Raw genomic sequence first — 4,803 nt, forward strand, 5'->3', positions numbered from 1 at the left:
AAAAACTATTTTCATAACCATGTTAGTCGATTAATATATTATATAATAGATTAACATTTGTTACAATCAGTTACATATAAAAACTGTGATTTTAAAAAATGTGTATAACTTATAGATTTCAATTTTTACACATTGAGAGAAAAAGAAAACTCAAGATCCTCAGAGCTGAATTTTCAAAGCATCTTGCTTATCATTGAAATATATCTTGCATAGTTTTCATAGAGAGAAAAGAGAGAAAATATTTTCATAATGCTGTAATTTTCATTCATTTGAAAAACCTTGCATAAACTTCACATTTAGTTTAAGGCTGGTTGTGAGATTTATGTTAAGGATTGTAGAGCCAAAATTAGAGTTTCAATCAACGAATTAAGTGTGAAAATAACTCAGCTATTGTTTAGTTACACAAGGATAGTTCTCGTGGTGTGTTTAGTATCATCACATTAGAGAATTGGTTGTCTTCACAGAGCATGAAGTCTTGGATTGAGTGATACTTTGGTTGGGGCCAGATTCACGAACGATGTTAGTATCCTAGTAGTCATATAGAGTGGACAAACCTAGTGTGTAGGCTTAATGGGTTCAAGAAATAAGTCTCTTGCTAGGTGTATTGGAAGAATGCTTGTAATCAAACATTTATTTCTGATAGTGAAGAAAAATCTCCCAAGATCGGAAGGGGAGGTCTGTGTGTAGTTTGCAAGTGGACCCACAAATGAACCAACCTTGAGCACCTTTCTCTTTCCTTGTCTCCTTTATGATTATGTATTTACGTGTTTTTCTATTTCAATTGCATTATGTGACATGTGTTAATTGTCAATAATATTCGTGTAATCAAGAATCAATTTAGGATAGTGAAGATCAACAATCATCACGGTTTTCATTGCAAGAAAAATATGTTTTTCAAAGAATCAACATAACTATTAACGCTAACTATAATCGATTAAGATAACTATCAATAATCAATTAACCCTGTTATTAATCGATTAACTGTAGCAGTTTTCTATTTTGCATATAAATCGGGAAAGCGAGATTAGTGGTCCGCTACACCTATTCACCCTTCCTCTAGGTGTGTTTTACCTTACTAGTACCCAACAAGTGGTATCAAAGCTAGTACGAAGGTGCTATCTTGACCGCTTTATTCGTTGATCCTAGGGTTTATCACTATGGGTTCCAAACCCTTTCGGCAATGATTGCGCATCCATCAACTGTCCTATGATTTTAGTGGCGAGGGGTATGCCTACTAGAAAATGTGTATGAGAATCTTTATTGAGGCAATCGTCACGGACATTTGACAATCCGTTGTATTTGAAAGATCCAGGAACTTTGATCTGTCACCGGTCATATGCCTCGAACATCCACTATCCAAATACCAGAGTTTTCCACGTGTCTGGAGGCATACCTACAAAACAATTTACTTGGCTTGTTTAGGTACCCAAGTTATATTGGGTTTCTTCTTGTTAGTAACAATGGTATCTAGTCCTTTTTGCACCGATACATATTTGCCAATCGGCACACCATATTTTCTAATGCAACATGATATAGATGTATGGCCATATGTACCAGAATAAAAGCAAGTAGCCATGTTATGATTAAATCTATTATGCATGTGTGCTACTTGTTTCCTATATGGTTTTCTTCTGTTTTTAGGTTTATAGCTTAGACCTCCATGATTACCTACATTTCTAGATGCAACAAGTAAGTCGTCCAGATTTTTACTACTATGGGTGAACTTTGCTAATTTATCTTTTAAATTAGAAATTTCGGCATTCAAAACATCACATTATTCACATATATGAGTATCAATTAACTTAGTAGAACAAGTACGTGAGGCACTAGAGTAAATAAGATCTAGAGTCTCATTTTCCAACTTAGTTCATTCAATTCTTCTTGCATTTTAACAATTTTATTTTCATGCAACATGATGACTCTTTTCCTATCTATATTTACCTTAGCTAGTTTCTTTAGTTCCTCATGCAATTCAACAAAGCACTATACAATTCATCATATGTAGGAGACTCATCAGAACATGAAGAAGTATCATAATATTATACCTCACTCGTGTCATCTTGATCACTTGTGCTGCCAATTTCTTGAGTATTTGTCATTAAGCATAACTTGGCAGTCTCCTCCTCATTGGATGTGCTAGATGTTGTTTTTTCCTTCAGAATTTCCCAAACTTGTTAAGCTTTCTTGGACTTAAATTCTCGGGGATTGTGCTTGTCATTTTTAACCTTCTTGAGGTAGCTCGTGCATTGATATCGTATATGGCCCAGTTTTCCATACTTATGGCAAGTTAGGCGGTCTTTGGGAGCCTTGCCTTTCTTGGTTGAATTTCTTGCCTCTTTATTTTGAAAACGCTTGAGAAATTCACCAAACTTTCGAACTAGGAGTGTCAAGGTTTCGTCATCCAGATCAGAATCAGAATCTTCGTCCTCTCTATCTTCTTGTTCTTGCGAGGATGTGGCTTGAGAGAGATTCCTGGTAGAGCCAAAATTGTTAGTGGAAAGCCCAAAAGGAAATCTGTTAAGCCAGCATGGCTAAATGACTATATCTAAAATAATTGGGTTGTTAGGACAGTTGTCCCCTTTATTCTGATCTACCCAAGTGTAGGGTGTAGATCAATACTATCTTAGATATTTTCAATTTCCGTTCTTTAAAGTGTAAGACAATGCTATGTACGAATCAAGTGATATGAATTCATTAAATTTCTTTTACTTCCTCTTCTCTAATAGCCCAATTCTGGTTGTTACCAACAAACACCCTAACATTTGGTGCTTTCATTTTGTCTCAAATGCCTCCCAAAAATTCTCAAAAAGATCCTGATGACACCATCACTCATATCCTTATGGAGAAATTCATGGAAAATCAAGAACAACAAGACGCTAGACATGCAACAATTACTACTGTTCTTCATAATATTACAAACAAATTGGCTATAATTTCTTTTCTTCCCCCTTTACATCTTGACATTCTCCAGGGCTCACCTCACCATCCTTCTTCTTCCCACATTACCAACTTAAACCCTTACATTCCACTTTCACCACCCACTCACGACCCATATCCCTCCGCCACATGGAGAAGCCCTCAGTTGGTTCAAGTGGATGTTCCATAACTCACAGTTGTCAGATTAGCATTCTTTCACTAAGGACCTCGAAAACAGATTTGGTCCTTCTTCTTACATTAACCACCATGCAGAATTGTTTAAACTTAGACAGGTGAGAACTGTGGTAGAATGTCAACATCAATTTGAGAGGTTATGTAACCGAATTTGGGGACTGTCCCTGGAGGTAATCCTTAACTGTTTCCTTTATGGATTATTGGATGATATAAAAAGGGAACTGGCTATTCTAAGGCCCAAAAAAATTTCAGAAGCTTTGGGGTTAGCTAAATTAGTGGAAGCTAAACTAAGGGACTCTTCAAAAATGCCACCAAAACTGCACGTTTTAGACAGCAACCTCCCCACATCTAGCATCCCAAACCTTCCAGCAACATCTCTCCTACTCCAAACCCACATTCTCCTAACCCGACCATTCCAATTCGCCTCATATCCACTACACAAATGCAGGAATGACGTGCCCAAGGGCTTTGCTATATTGTGATGAAAAGTTCTTTCCCGGTCATAAATGCCAACCAAAAAAATTCTTACTGATGTTGGATGATGATTATTTTTCTGCGTCTGATGCTACCTTAGAATCTCTGGACTCTACAATTGAGAACCCCCCTTCCTTGCATATGGATGACATTATTCATTTCCACATTTCAGACAAAGCTGTTGGTGGCCACCTCTCACCTAAAACTCTAAAATTCTCATGATCCATCTATGGTCAAACAGTGACAGTCCTTGTGGACACTGGAAGCTCTCACAATATTTTACAACCGAGATTTGCCAACCATTTAAAATTGCCAATCACAACGACCCCACAATTTTCGGTCATGGTTGGAAATGGAGCACACATTTACTGCAATGGATTTTGTGATAACACACCCATTACTCTCCAACAACTAGAATTTCTAATTCCATTTTACTTATTACCCATTAAGGGGGCATATGTTGTTTTGGGCATCGAATGGCTTCGTACCCTTGGGCCGGTTATATCGAACTTTTTTGTTCCTTCTATGCAATTTACAGTCGGACAGGTTTCCATCACCCTCACTGGTGAATCTGGATATTCCATACAACCCTCTTCCTTCCACCAATTTTCTAGGCTACTACAAACTGACAATATTTCTACTTTCCATGGTATCACCATATTACCCTCCCATACACTTAACCTAAATCCACCAAACAATCCTACACACAAGACCCACCTGGACATACAGACCATCCTTAATACCTATGACTCAGTTTTCCACACTCCATCACAACTACCACCTTCAAGAACCCATGACCATCACATCCCACTTCTTCCACAATCAGCACCAATAAATAGTAAACCCTATCGCTACCCACACTCTTAGAAAGAAGTTATGACCTCTATGTTACAAGAAATGATTCAAATAGGCATTGTGATACCTAGTACCAGTCCCTTCCCATCCCCAGTGTTATTAGTGCAGAAAAAAGATGGAACATGGCGATTTTGTGTCGACTATCGAGCTTTGAACTCTATCACTATACCTGGTTGTTTTCCTATACTAACTATCGATGAGTTACTAGATGAGCATGGAGGTGCTTCAATTTTTTCAAAAATTGACTTGCGATCATGTTATCATCATATTCGAGTACACCCATCGGATACTCATAAGACTGCCTTTCGCACTTTTGATAACCACTACAAATTTTTGGTGATGCCATTCAGCTTGACCAATGCA

The sequence above is a fragment of the Lupinus angustifolius genome, unplaced genomic scaffold (genome assembly GCF_001865875.1).
Source record: "Lupinus angustifolius cultivar Tanjil unplaced genomic scaffold, LupAngTanjil_v1.0 Scaffold_85_45, whole genome shotgun sequence".
Classification (NCBI taxonomy): domain Eukaryota; kingdom Viridiplantae; phylum Streptophyta; class Magnoliopsida; order Fabales; family Fabaceae; genus Lupinus; species Lupinus angustifolius.